Source organism: Neovison vison, chromosome 7 (assembly GCF_020171115.1).
Source record: "Neovison vison isolate M4711 chromosome 7, ASM_NN_V1, whole genome shotgun sequence".
Lineage (NCBI taxonomy): Eukaryota > Metazoa > Chordata > Mammalia > Carnivora > Mustelidae > Neogale > Neogale vison.
In genome coordinates this window covers 200,236,991-200,252,422 of record NC_058097.1, presented here as the reverse complement: position 1 = coordinate 200,252,422, position 15,432 = coordinate 200,236,991, and positions in this window count along the sequence as shown.

The window sequence follows — 15,432 nt, the reverse complement described above, 5'->3', positions numbered from 1 at the left end:
TCTTGTTCCCAGTCGTCGCGCGCCCCCGTGCGTCCAAGGGCGCGTGCGCACAAACGCCGACACGCCCGCTCGTGCGCCCAGCGGTCCGCCTACTTCATGGCGGCTGCGCAGTTGTGTCTCATAGGGCGCCAAAGTTGGGCTCTGGCGCGCGTTGTCCTTGGCCTGCATCCCTTAAATCGCGTCTGGGTGCCAGCCGTGATTGCCTATATTTTGGCACCTCCTGCTGGGCCAAGCTCCGTGACCAAGACTCGTCACCTTTTTGTCCTGTGGTTTGGTGCGCAGGCGCAGCTGTGCACACACCCGCAACCTCCCAAAGCCGCTGTGCCCGGCGCGTGTCGTTCCGTCTCTGTCCCGGTCTGCACTCGGCCTGTCCTCACTTATATTAAAAAAGTGGTTTTGTTAGGGAATCCGCTTGATTATCTTCAATGGTTATCAGCTTGGGCCCGGCCACAAGGATAGGTCTGTTTTCTAAACCTGGGGCATTTTGGTGGAAAGGTGAAGTTATGCCTTTGCTCGGCTACGTACGTTAGGTTTGGCTGCCTTTGGGATTTCTCGGTGGAAATCCCAGTTCCCGGTGGGCGACTGAAAACTTGGGAATGAAAATGGTTCACTAAGAGGGAGAGAGTGGAAGTAAAATGAAAAGGTGGCCTTCCCCTTGAAGTTTCTCTTAAGTCTTTGAGCTGTTGGCTCAGCTTGGAAAAATAATCTTAGACATCGTGTTCCCCTGGTAGGATCTTTCTAGAAAAGTTTGCCAGTATATATGAGGAGCCTGGAAGATGTTCATTTGCTCTTGACTCAGCATTTCTTATCCTAAGAAAACCCGTCCAAATCCAGGCAAAGTTTTGGGTACAAAGATGTTTGCGGTAGCTTCATTGACAACATTAAAAATGCACACTGTTCCAACAAACAAAGATAGGGGCTGACTAAGGAAAGTATGGGGCTTTACCAAAGCGGTGATTCCCAAGACTGCACCAGAGATCAAAGACTTCTAGGGGACACCTCAGGGAATGAGATGAGGGACAGAGCTTAGCTTCTGTCTTAGCTTCTGGCAGACAAGGTGGAGCCGACCTTAGTGTGCTTCCCCATTCAAGGGTGGGTGGAGAGGGAAAATTTCACTCTCCCCTAAGGCCTCTACTGGTAGGTGCAGAGGGCAGGAGTGGTTCTCCTGGGTGCAAGCAATAAAGGGTGTAATCATTTTCTATTGTTATGTAATGATTTATCACAAACTTAGTGGCTTAAAACAACATCCATGCAGTACCCCAAGCAACGTTCTGTAGGTCAGCTGTCTGGGCAAAGCATGTCTTCATGTCTCCATTCTCTGCTCAGTGAGGCAGAAATTAAGGTGTTGCCAAGCTGGATTCCTTTCTAGGGGTTTCTTCAACCTGCCAGAGGAACTCTGTTTTTAAAAGGCTCTTGTTATTAGGTCAAGTCCACCCAGAACATTGCCCTTTCTTAAGGCCAAATGATTTGGGACTATAAATTACATCCACGAAATACCTTTACATAGCGTTCGCTTAGTGTGAAGAGGGCACTGTTCTTCCATAAAAAGACAGACTCAGTAGAGCATGAAAAAGAAAAAGGCAAAAGAGGAAGTCATCGAATGTCTGGAACTATTCTGAAATATGTAAGGCCTTCCATGTTGGGTATAGTTTCCTTTCATGATAAAAATAAATGCTAAAAATAATGTAGTAGAGAAGAGGAAGATTTAAATCATCTGCTCTCAAGTGTTAAATAGACTAGGTCTGACCCCAGCTGTCCTCCCTGTCAATCCTTTCCTGAATTCGTTGCCTGTTACTGTCTGGAGGTGGGCGATGGGGGCCAGTTGTCAAAAGACTGATGCTCGTGTTTTATAGAAAGCTTTCAAGAGCATGTCAATACTCTTTCTCTAGAATGTGCGATTATTTGTCCTATGTTATACTCAGATAACAGGAAAAATCTCATTCCACATCCTGTTACAAATGCTTAGTGGTCATTTGGATTTCCTTTTCTGCAGCTGGCATGTCTACATCCTTTGTCAATTTGCCTTTTATGACCAAGGAGCAGGAGCTTTTTGTATATCATTGGCCAAAGGTCACAAATTATGGCCCTTAGACCCAAACTGGCCAGCTGCCTGTTTCTGTAAGGCTTTCTAGTTAAGAGTATTTTTTACATTTTTAAGTGGTTGGAAAAAATTTAAAAAAGAATATTTTGAGATGTATGGAAATGATATGAAATCCAAATTTCAATATGCATAAAATTTTATTGGAATGAAGCGGTGTTCATTTGTTTACAGTCTATGGCTGAGTCTGTGCTACAGAGACTATATGACCCTCAAACCTCAAATATCTACCCTCTGTCATTTACAGAAAATGTCTGCAGAGCTGTCAAAGATGATAACCACTGTCTAGCAAGTGTGTTGCACCCAGACTCTTTCCAATCCGTATTTTAACTTTGTCGTTTCTTCTACCAAAGTTTTAGAATTTTGTTTAAAGATTTTATTTTTAAGTAATCTCTACAGGCAATGTGGGGTTTGAACTCACAACCCTGAGATCAGGAGTCAATGACTCCACCAACTGAGCCAGCCAGGTGCCCCTCCCATTTTATGTCCGTTGTTTCCTTTGTGGCTTTTTGGTTTCCTGTTCTGCTTAATAAAGTCTCCCTAAACAAAGCTTGTTTATGCAAATTTCCTTCTAACTTCTCTTTGATTAATTTAATTGTTTTACATTTCATCTTTTGACCTCTACTCTATCTACTCTATCTCTCTACTTGTTTTATTTATATTATGAAGAATGATTTATCTTTGTTTTCTTCCAGGCAAACAGCCAGTATGTCAGGTAAACTTAGTAAATGAAACATTGTTCTCCAAGTGAACCGAACTGTGATCTTTTCATGTATCAAGTCCCCATAAATACTTGAATCTCCTTCTTGGATGTTTCCCCCCCATTCTGTTGATTTATTTATTGCCTTTTCTGTGTCATGATAATAATTTTTTTGATTACAGTAGTGGGTCAAATAGGTTTTGGATCAGGAACATATCGTCAAGTCCTAAAATAACAGTGACTTGGGCAAAAACAGAAGTTTATTTCTCTGTCAGATAAAAGAATTCCAGAAATAGGCAGCTTGGGACTGATGTGGTGGCTTCATGTTCATCACGGGCTGGATTCCTTCCACCTTTCTGTTCAACTATGCTTGTGTTAGCATCCATACTTAAGGTCAGCTCAGAGTCCAAGATGGCTTCTGGAATGCCAGCCATCACATCACTTTCCAAGTGGGGTCAGGGGAGACTTTTCCAAACCTTCCAAACCTTCATCTATTCCTCTCTGAAGGAGTCATTCTGTAAACCCTTCTGACAACTTTTAGATTTTAGTCACCAAGCCATATCTTTAAAGGAGGCCAGGATATGCACGTTTATAAGGTTTTTTTTTTTTAAGATTTTATTTATTTGACAGGCAGAGATCACAAGTAGGCAGAGAGGTGGAGAGAGATAGAGAGGAAGGGAAGCAGGCTCCCTGCTGAGCAGAGAGCCCGATGTGGGTCTCTATCCCAGGACTCTGGGATCATAACCTGAGCTGAAGGCAGAGGCTTTAACCCACTGAGCCACCCAGGCGCCCCTAAGAGATGATTTTAAACTTTAAAATCTTTTTATGTTTTCCAGCCCATCCCAGGCCATTCTGATTGGAGGTATTTAAAATTTTTATTTACTTGGGAAGAATTGATACATTTTTTTATAAAAACATTTTTTTTAAGATTTTATTTTTAAGTAATCACACTCAGCATGGAGCTTGAACTCACAACCCTGAGATCAAGAGCTGCATGCTCCAAGCCAGCCAGGTGCCCCAAGAATTGATACTTAAATGATATCAAGCAGAATTTTGATATCTCTTCATTTTTCTAGGCCTTGTGTTTATATCCTTAAATACAACTTTGCAGCTTTTTCCATATAGATCCTGGTTTTGTTCAAATTATTGATGCAATATTTTTTCTTGGTCTTGTGAATGGAATATTTTTTCCACACTGATTTCTACTTGGTTATTGCCAATTCAAAGAAAAGCTATTGGGTATTTTTTGTTTTTTGTTTTAAGTTTATTTGAGGGTGGGGAGGAGCAGAGGGAGAGAGAGAGAAGAGAGAGAGAATCTGAAGCAGACTCCCTGCTGAGCTCGGAGCCCAACGTGGGACTCGATCTCACGACCTTGAGATCATGACCTGAGTTGAAACCAAGAGTCAGACTCTCAACCGACTGAAACACCCAGGTGCCCCAGCTATTGGTTTTTGGTACATATTTCTTGAAGCCAGTCATTTTTGCCAAATCCTTTCATTTTAATGTTTTAGAAGAGCCTCAGATTTTCTAGATTATATTGCTATAAATAAAGGTATCTGTTTCCCCTTCTTTTCCAATATTGATACCAGTCCTTCTATTTTCCTGCATACTAATTTTCCTGGTACTAATCCTTCTATTTTCCTGCATCAGCGCATTGATCCAAACCTTGAAATCACAGTCGAGGGCGCCTGGGTGGCTCAGTTGGTGAAGCGTCTGCCTTCGGCTCAGGTTGTGATCTCAGGGTCCTGGGATCAAGTCCTGCATCAGGTTCCCCGCTCAGCGGCGAGTCTGCGTCTCCCTCTTCTTCTGTGATCCCTCTCGCTTTCACTCTCTCTCAGATAATAAAATAAATCTTAGAAAAAAAGATCACAGTTGAATCAGAACGGGCATCTTGCCCTTTGGCTGTTTCTAAGCGTAGTGGCTTTGGCATGGCCTCGTGTGGTTTGGTGATTGCTACTGGTTTCGTTAAGAATACGTAATCAGGGTTTGGTTGTTTTCTTCCAATTCTCTTTTACTCAGAATTTATTAGGAATGGCTGCTGAATTGTACACAACCACAAGACAACGATTTTCTCTCTTAACTCACAAATGTAATAAAGCAAATCTTGTCACTTCGCACCCACTAAGAAGGCTATAATAAAAGAGATCAGCGGGGCGCCTGGGTGGCTCAGGCGGTTGACTGTCTTGACTCTTGGTTTTGGCTCCCGTCATGATCTCAGAGTTGCGAGATTGAGCCCAAGCCCTGCATAGAGCTCTTGGGATTCTCTCTCAGCCCCTTCCCTCCCAGCCCCCACCACTCGCTCGCTCCCACGTGTGCTCTTCTTCTCTCTCAAAAAAGGAAAGAAAGAGGGCTGCCTGGGTAGCTCAGTCGGTTAGGATTCCCAGTTCTGCATCAGGCTCCTTGCTTAGCGGGGAGCCTGCTGTTTCCCCTGCTTGTGCTCTCTCCCTCTTTCTGACAAATAAATAAAATATTGAATGAAAGAAAGAACGAACAAACATAGGAATAGAAGGCCACATAATATCTCATTCCATTTATATAATATGTTTGAAAGAGACAAATCCATAGAGATGGAGAATGGATTAGTGGTTGCCAGGAGCTGGGGGAGGGAAGAAATGGGGAGTGACTGCTAATGGGTATAGGGTTTCTTTTTGGAGTAATGAAAATGTTCTAAAATTCGATTGTGGTGATGGTTGCCCAATGTGTAAATATATGACATTGTGAATATAATAGAAACCGCTGAATTGTACCATTTTATAGGGTGAGTTATCCCAATAAAACTTTTATTTTAAACAAGGTTATGTATTTCTAAGCAATATAGTCTACTGTAAATGTCCAGAATTTTCCTTACTTTGAGATACTATATAATTAATATAATTCCTGTTAAGCTGTGAAATAAACCTTATTATCCTGAAGGGCTTGGCGGGGGGTGGGAGTGCCTGGATTTTTTTGAGTGACCTGTATAGTCAGGGAATAAAATGCAGAATCCCAAGCAGCAACATGCTAAAAGCTGGGGGTGAAAACCCGGGCTGCTTGTGGTGCAAGGAAGGGCACCTCCTGGTCCATGTGGCCAAGGTCAGTCAGGAAAGGGCTGCTCCCAGGGAGGCTCCAGAACAGCCTGTGTTCTGAACGACCTCTTGGGTCCCACTCACTTCACCCTTGCTCTGGGACAGCCGTTTCTTTGACCTTTGCTATGTCGTGTGATGATAGTATGATCCCCGAGTTCATGAAATAGTTACTTCTACTTCCCAAATGTGAATACAGAAGCTCCGAAAGGGAGGTGAGGTGTCCAGAGAAGGTTCTCAGCTAAATGGCGACAATAGATCCCAGCCTAGCCCAGATCGCCTCCACACGTCCATGCTTTAATTGCCGCTGAAACAGTCACACAACCATCGTCTCGATGTGGCCATGCAATATTTGCAAAGTGTCATACAAGCGACAATGCTTTTTCTATCCTTTGTCATTTGGTTTTTAGCTTATTCTTGTGAGGAAGACCTTGTTAATCCCAGCTTCCTGATAGGGATCCCATAAATGCAGCGAGGTTAGGTAAGTGGCTGGAGGTCACACAGCTGGTAAGAGCGGAGTAGACTGAGGACTACTGGGGTCTTTTTTGCTGTAGCCTTGAGGGGGTGTAGAGAAACCACCGTGGGAGCCCTCAGGAAACAGTGAGGGGAGACTCAAACCAGCTCCCGTCATTGCTTTCCAGGACTTGGATTGCAAGCGGGGGACCTCGAGGATCTCACATTTATTAGAAATGTTAGAAAGGGTGAAGGTCAGGGCCCGTCGTACGCTGCCGCGAGCAACACACCGGGCGGGTAGGTCACACATCTCCGTTCGTTCCCTCGCAGGGGTGGACTCAAATCAGATGGAACGTGGGGTTGAGAGAATTGTGTTTGGAAACTGCAAACTGACTAAAGTGTGGCTTTGAGAGAATTGAGTCAAATTGCAGCAGCAGTATATAAATATAATAGGTAATATTTATAATCCATAACGTAATTACTAACATATACCATAAGAGTAAACCTAAACCATCACATCCATCCCTGGCCCAAGGACACCAAAGAGAAATTTTAAAGGACTTGAGGGAAGTGCAGAGATAGGATGGAAATACTTTGAACTGTCATATGATAATGTCATTCGTATTAAGTGAGAAAGAAAATTTGAGAGCGTTACAACAGAATTCCAAGACAAGCAATGCAATATCCTAAGTGAGAAAGGACTAATTTTACTCTTTTTTAAAAAAGATTTTATTTATTTATTTGACACAGAGAGAGATCACAAGTAGGCAGAGAGGCAGACAGAGAGAGAGCTGGAAGCAGGCTCCCTGCTGAGCAGAGAGCCCGATGCAGGGCTCCATCCCAGGACCCTGAGATCATGACCTGAGCTGAAGGCAGCGGCTTAACCCACTGAGCCTCCCAGGTGCCCCTAATTTTACTCTTTAAATTAATTTTACACCTTAATCATTTGCTTATCATGGTAAAGACACAACATAAAATGTATCACCTTAGCCATCTTTCGGTGTACTGTTAGTGTTACCTCCTCATTTATCTTTGGCACCCGTGCTGCCGGGAGCCATTGCTCTACCCTGTAGGCATGTTGCCACCAGGTGGCGGCAGAGCGTCGCAGTCGAGAACTGTTACTCCAGCGGGCCTTTCCGGGTCCCGGTTGTTGCTAGTGAAACCAGGGCTCTTTGGATGGGGGGGTGGGGTAGGGGACAGAATTAAAACAAAGCCTTGAACCTTGAGCCAATTAACTACTGTTTACTGAGTTACCATCACGTCTGAGGCACTGGATTCTCTCTGTGGCGGAAAGGGATCCGGGTTACAAGGACAGTAAACCTTGGGAGCGTCTAATAATAAGAACATAATGAGAGCAGCTGGATCCGCACCAAAGGGGCTGGGCACCATGCTGGGCCTTCTTCTGTCTTATCCTCACTCCTTAAAGCAACCCTGTGTGGCATTATTGCTCCCCGCCTCCTTTCTGCGGCCACACTGGTCCTTTGTCACCAGGCTTTTCATCGCCACTGGGGCCCCCACCCGGACCAGTCCCCTCTTCCCAGAGTTAACTCCAATTCTTTCCGGTTTCATCTTGGGGCTGTCTTCTCTGACCTCCAGGACCTCTCTTTTGGGATCCTAATTACAACTTTATTTTTTTAACTTTTTTAAAGAAGATTTTATTTATTTATTTGACAGACAGAGATCACAAGTAGGCAGAGAGGCAGACAGAGAGAGAGAGAGAGAAGGTGAAGCAGGCTCCCTGCTGAGGAGAGAGCCCCATGCGGGGCTCGATCTCAGGACCCTGGGATCATGACCTGAGCTGAAGGCAGAGGCTTCAACCCACTGAGCCACCCAGGCGCCCCCTAATTACAACTTTAATTTCATGTTTATTTCTTGTGTTAGTTAATATCTTGGGTTAGTCAATATCTCTCCAGCCCATTTTACCCTAAGCTCCACTGGGCAGGTGGCATGTGTGATTTTAGACCCTGGTGCCTGATACATGGTAGGCTCTCAGCCCATTGCATACTGAAGGAACAAAGGAAACAAGGTATTTGCTTAGGGTCCCACAGCCAGTAGAGATCCCAACCTAGAGGGGCTGCAAATTTGCACTCTGTCCTCTCAGGTTGGCTTTGAGCCCTTTGTGACCTTGGGGAGGTTACCTATTTCTGCACTTCAGTTTCCTAATTTGTCTAATGAGCATAAAACCCTGCCGGGGTCCCTGGATGGCTTGGCTCAGTCTGTTGAGTGTCTGACCCTTGATTTCAGCTCAGGTTGTGATCTCAGGGTCCTGAGCCCCGGGTTGCATTGAGCTCAGCGTCGGTGGGGGGGGTCTGCTTGAGATTCTCTCCCTCCGCTTCTGCCTCAGCTTGCTTGCACTCTCTCTCTCTCAAATAAATACTCTTTTTTTAAAAAAAATTTATTTATCTATTTGACAGAGAGAGATCACAGTAGACAGAGAGGCAGGCAGAGAGAGAGAGAGGAGGAAGCAGGCTCCCTGCTGAGCAGAGAGCCCGATGCGGGACTCGATCCCAGGACCCTGAGATCATGACCTGAGCCGAAGGCAGCGGCTTAACCCACTGAGCCACCCAGGTGCCCTCAAATAAATACTCTTAAAATAAAAAAAAAAAAAAAAAGGAAGAAAACCATGTGGAAGGACTGTTGGACCCCAGGTCAGCTGTGACAGTGAAATGAGTTGATATATCCAAAGCGTTTAGATACTAGGGTGTGGGGCAGAGACCAACAGGAGAACATAAATGATCTCATTAATAATGCCTTTATTAGGGATGCCTGGGTGGCTCAGTTGGTTAAGCAGCTGCCTTCGGCTCAGGTCATGATCCCAGCATCCTGGGATCGAGTCCCACATCGGGCTCCTTGCTCAGCAGGGAGCCTGCTTCTCCCTCTGCCTCTGCCTGCCATTCTGTCTGCCTGTGCTCGCTCTCTCTCCCTCTCTCTCTCTGATAAATAAACAAAATCTTAAAAAAAAAAAGCCTTTATTATTTTATTTATTTATTATTTTATTATTGTTGCTATTTAAAGATCTTATTTATTGATTAGAGAGAGAGAGAGCATGAGCTGGGGGGAGGGGCAGAGAGAGAGAAGCAGGCTCCCCACTGAGCAGGGAGCTTGATGCAGGGTTCAATCCCAGGACCCAAGCCAAAGGCAGACACTCAACCGACTGAGTCACCCAGGAGTTCCTCATTAATAATGTTCTATATTGATTACATGTTGAAATGATAATATCCGAAATACCTTGGGGTTAAATAAAATATCTTTTATTATAATGTATACTATAAATTCGTTTCTTGAAACTTCTAAAAATGTGGCCACTAGGAAATTTAAAATTACGTATGTGACTTGGGTTCTGTTTCTAGCAGAAAACCGCTGCTCTAGGTCGCGGTTTCAATGTGGAATTAGCTGGGTGGTCTAAAAGCAGGCTTTGACCTGCCCTGTTGGGTGAACTGGAAAGAGTTGCTGATATCTCTGAATCTCAGTTTCCTCCTGTGTAAGCAGGAAAAGTCACAGGCGTGTGGTGCCTTTTTATACTGGGGTATAATGCTGGTCAGCCCCTTGCACAGTGCCTGGTGTCTGGAATGTCCTTGATAAACTTTAATTATCCTTATTGTGATTGTGGCAAGGAGTAGACTACATTCTGATGGTGGAAACTGCTGGCTGTCCTATACCCGTGTTTCCTTTCTTCTACCAAGACACACCAGCTTCTTAGCTGGCCCAGTGGCTACCCAGAATCAAACCTACCTCTCCTAGCCTCCTTTGCAGCCTTGTGTGGCCATCTACCAGGTTCTGGCGAATAGGATGTGAGTCACAGAGAAGTGGGTACCCTCTGGGCTGTGTCCTTAAGGGAAAGAAGCAACAGGCCCCCATCTCCCAATGGCTGGAATGGGACATGACGGCAGCGATCTTGGATTGTGAGGACAAAAGGAAAGCCCAAAGGATGACAGAGCTAATGAAAGAATGCTCTTAGGTCTCTGATGCTGTGGAGACACATTCCTTCCAGCCTGGATGCCTTATGTCTGACCTATAACAGGAGAGTGAAATTGATTTTTTAAAAACCACCGTTGGGGCACCTGGATGACTCAGGCGGTTAAGCGTCTGACTCTTGATCTCAGCTCGGGTCTTGATCTCAAGGTTGTGAGTTCAAGCCCCACACTGGGCTCCACGCTGGGCATAGAACCAGTAGAAAAACCACTATTCTCTTGTCTGTGCACTCTAATGCGTACAGCTCTGGTGTGGAGAGACTGTCCAAGCTAGCACCTGGGATACCAGGATTCCCATGAGTAGCTGAGTTCCAGACCCTGAAGGGTATAAATATTCTACTTGCCTTGGTCCAGATTGGTCCAGGACCAGGTAGGACTGACCTTGTGTGTTGAGGCCCTCAGTGTAGTTGGAGGAAGCCAGGAGTGGACATCCTTGCTTCTGCAAAGGTCTTCACTTCTACTCCTTTGTCCTGTTTCCCAAAGAAGGAGCCCTTGGGTATTTGTGTGCAACTCACCCCTTGGAGCTGCCCAGAGTGTAGAGCTCTGAATGGACCTGCATTCCTCAGGCCTGAGGATTCCTGGAGCAGCCACAAGCGCATCGGTATCCTGGTTTAAAAACTAGTCTAGGTGTTTATAAGCTAGACTTTCAAAAAAGAGTTCAGTGGGGAAGACATCACCTGGGCCTCTCTGAGGAGGAGGAAGGTGAAGGAAGCCATGGAGACCCAGTGTAGACAACCAGCTCTTCATTGGCCTCACTTCTCAACTTGAACCTCACCCTTTGTCTTCTCAGAAGGATGCAGTGAGAGAGAGCTCTGGGCTTAACAACAGGTGGGTGTAAAAGCCGGGGAAATCAGCTGACGTGGGTCCAGTGCCCACTCCCTCTGAATGTGAAAGGCCGTGGAGAAGCCCAGAGAGAGGGAGCTGTTTGGGGTCAAAGACCTTAACTAGGTAATTTCAGCAAGAGGTTTAAAAAAAATCTCCACAAAGTCTTTGATATTCTTCCCTCCCAGAGGTGAAGCCTAATTCCCCTCCTATCATGCATGGCTTGGACTCAGGGCCTCAATTTTTTGTGTGTGTGTGTGTGTGTGTGTGTGTGTGACTAGAATGTGGTGGGGAAAGCCCGTGTGTGACATCTGAAATTGGGACAGAAAAGCCGTTGTGGCTCCAGTCTCTCTCTCGGATCCCTCGCTCTGAGGAAGCCAGGTGCCATGCTGTGGGGACACTCCAGCAGCTCTGTGGACGGGTCGACGTGGCAGAGAACGGGGCCTCCCGCCCCCACCTGTCAATGAGCATCTTTTGGCAACAGCTCCCTCGGGCGACATAGCCCCAGCCAGCCTCCTGACTGTCACCTCACGAGGAATGCAAACCCAGAAGCACCCGACTCGGTGGCTCCCGAATTCCTCACCTGCAGAGACTGTGGGGTAAGACATTTGTGTTTCTGAGCTGCTAACTTTCTGACTAATTTGTTACACAGCCACGTATAACTAATACATTCAGGTTCCCAGAGATTTCTCTGGGTAGAAGCTTCTCTTGGACACTTGCCCTCGGTGCCCAGATGACTTCTTTTTTTTTTTTTTTTTAAGATTTTATTTATTTATTTGACAGAGACAGATCACAAGTAGGCAGAGAGGCAGGCAGGCAGAGAGAGAGAGGAGGAAGCAGGCTCCCTGCCGAGCAGAGAGCCTGATGCGGGACTCGATCCCAGGACCCTGAGATCATGACCTGAGCCGAAGGCAGCGGCTTAACCCACTGAGCCACCCAGGCGCCCGCCCAGATGACTTCTTGCCATATTTTCAGAGATATAAAATCTTCAGGAACAGCATAAAAACTTTAAAATATTTGTTGAGGGGGTGCCTGGCTGGCTCAGTCAGAAGAGTGTGTGGCTCTTGATCTCGGGATCGTGAGTTCAAGGCCCACATTGGGTGTAGAGATGACTTTAAATAAATAAAATAAAATAAAATATTTATTTGTTGACTTGAATGCAGAACGAGAATACACAATACAAGAATAAGCAATTTAATTAAGTTTGCAAATGATCCAAGCAGCGTTGAGGTGGCTCTCTCCACAGCTGTGGCTTCAGGGCCCCCCCTACCCAGATGGCTCATGGATTTTTACCTGTAGTGGATCGTAGTGGATTTTTCCTTTGAGGTCAGAGGTGCAGGCACAACTGCTTTCTTTTGGAGGGAAAACATATTAAGTTCAGGATTCCCTAAACTAAATTAGGATCTTCCCCTTCAACATGGTTCTCTTTTGGCATTGCCTGTCCTAGCGAATGACACCAACGTCCATCTAGAACCACGTGTCTCAAGTCTGGGAGTCGCCTGGATGAAGCTCTCGGCCCCTCCCACCACATTGTTTCCCTCTTCTTCCCCAGTGAAACCCCTTTTCCTCTCCCCATCACCACCATTCAAGTCCAGGCGATACCCCTTCTCCCCTGCACATCTGCAGTGACCTACCAATTGGTCTCCACACCACTCTGGCTCCCTTCTCATCTATTTTCTACTCCACAACCAGCGTGATTTTTTTCAAAAAGCAATGTAATCCTATCACACTTGCCTCCTCTCGCCTCTTGCCCCATCTTGCATTAAGACTCAACCTTCACTTCCTGTTGCTCATAGGATGATGAGCTATATCCTTACTGTGGCCTCAAGACTCTGCCCAGTTTGACCCCAGCTACCTCCCTCCAGCCTCCTCTGATATTACTGCGTTCCAGTCCCGGCGGCCTTGCTTCCATGATGGAGCCAAACTTCTCCCTGCCACAGGACTCTTGCACATGCCCTTCTCCTCTGATTGGGTCTGTCTTTACCCCTCTCATTGCTTCGTAGTCGCCATTCTTTTTTCACATCACAGACTAAGTAGGAACTATCCCCAACCCACCTGACCAGGTCAGTCCACACCCTCCATCATACCCTCTCATAACTCTTATCCTAATGGAAATGTTATATTATTTTTGACCCCATACCAAATGGTAGGGAACCTGGCTATAAACTCACGGTTTTGTTTCAGTGCCTGGATGTGAGAAATGTTCAGTAAGTATTAGCTGAATGAATGTTACTTTCTGTTATCTTCAGAATAGCTCTGTGAGGTCACTATTTTTAATAAAAATTATTTATCTATTTATTTACTTATTTAGAGAGGAGGGGGAGAGGGACAGAGACTCTTGAGCAGACCCCCCCACACACACCCTGCTGTGTGTGGAATCTCCTGTAGGGCTCGATCTCCTGACCCTGAGATCATGACCTGAGTCGAAATCAAGAGTCGGATGCTTAACTGACGAAGCCACCCAGGTACCCTGGGTGTACCCTGAGGTACACATGTTTATCTCCATTTTCCAGATGGGGAGACTGAGGTTAAATGACCTGCCCAAGGCCATGCAGGCAGAAGCTGAACTCACCTCCAGCTGAGTGTACAGACCACATCATCTGTTTCTCTGCTGCTGGGCCAAGGCCCAGATGTCTTTCTGAGTTTTATCGAAGTTTTTTTCATTTCCTTTTATATAACCTGAAAATTTCCTGAGAAGCTCTTGAGTCAATAGCCCTCCTCTTAAAAAACAGTTGTTATTGCCATGATGTTTTAAGAATTGTAGTAAATGACGCATGATAAGAATCAAGCCAGGTGAATTGCTTTCCTCCTATTGTAGAACAGCTTAATGTTTGGTAATTAAGCAGAACCGCTGAGTGCAGCTGTGCAGGCTGTTCACTGAGCAAGGGTGCTCAACCAAATGGGTGGGAAAGTGATGGTGAAATTGAGCCCACATTTTGCTGGCCAAGCTGCGCTGTGAAGCCATATCTCCCCAGGGTGTGGTGGGGGTTGGGACTCTTTCCAGCATGTGCAAAGGCACCCCTCACTCCCCAAGCTAGGGGCTCAGGAAGCCGCTTCTGCCTGGAGGGGAGTGCCTTTCTCAAGTTCACTCAAGGGTAGTATATGGACGAGGTGGCCTGGGGTTTATGGTCAGCCCACTTGCACATTTTAATTGAATTGAGCTTTCTCTGCTGTAGCAATTTTGGAAGAAAAGGGGCCATGTGTATTTGGGGACTATCGTGTATGAACAGGAAAAGGTGGGAATGACATTAGCCATTCTCTGTCCCAGCCCCACTTTCAGGTCTGGTGGCTCATCTGCTGGACATTCTTCCATAGGGCACAATGTTAACTGTCCTAGAACCAGGGCTAGACTGAACTGGGCCCCGGTTTTTCTCTATTGTCCTTGCAGGTGACGTTGTGGGAGCCGGCCTGGGTCTCTAAGGATCATGTGAATGGGCAAGATGAACTTTGCTTCTCTGTAGCAAACACTCACTTGAAGGGCAGCTCGAGGACACTGGTTTTGTTTTGTTTTAAATATTTTATTTATTTATTTGACAGAGGGGGAGAGATCACCAGTAGGCAGAGAGGCAGGCAGAGAGAGAGAGGGAAGCAGGCTCCCTGCCGAGCAAAGAGCCTGATGTGGGGCTCGATCCCAGGATCATGAGATCATGACCTGAGCGGAAGGCAGAGGCTTAACCCACTGAGCCACCCAGGTGCCCCTTGAGCCCTTTTTAAATAAAAGGTGATGTTTAGCTATTTCCACTTCTGTAAGACTTAAGTGTCCCTTTATGTTCTAATGTCACTTGGTCGCTCTTTTAAGCATCTATCCATCTCTCTGTATATATTTTAAAGATTTTATTTATTTGAGAGAGAAGGAGAGCACGCTAAGAGCAGGGGGAGAGGCAGAGGGAGAAACAGACTCCCCGCTGAGCAGGGAGCCAAGCAGGCCATCCCAGGACCCTGCAATCATGATCTGAGCCAAAGGCAGTTGCTTAAGTGAGCCACATCAGAAATGTATTGGATGGCTTGCTGATAAGTGACAGTATCTTGTTAAGTATATTGAATGAAAAGTGATCATTTCAAGTTTGCTGATTGAATTTACTTTCAAACATTGAAAATTTTGCTTCAAATGGACATTAAGGAGACTTGTCAATTCTTCGTTTTTACCTGCTTACATGAAGTTAGGCAAAAGTTGGGGAAGAGAATAAACTGTCCATATTATGGTAAAACAAAGTTATAACACAGAGACCCTTGTCATATGTCCCCAGAGTTTCCCTGAAGAGCCACATTCTTGCAGCAAGCAAGCATTTACCCTTTTAATGCCTGAATTCCGGTGCCCCCCCCCGC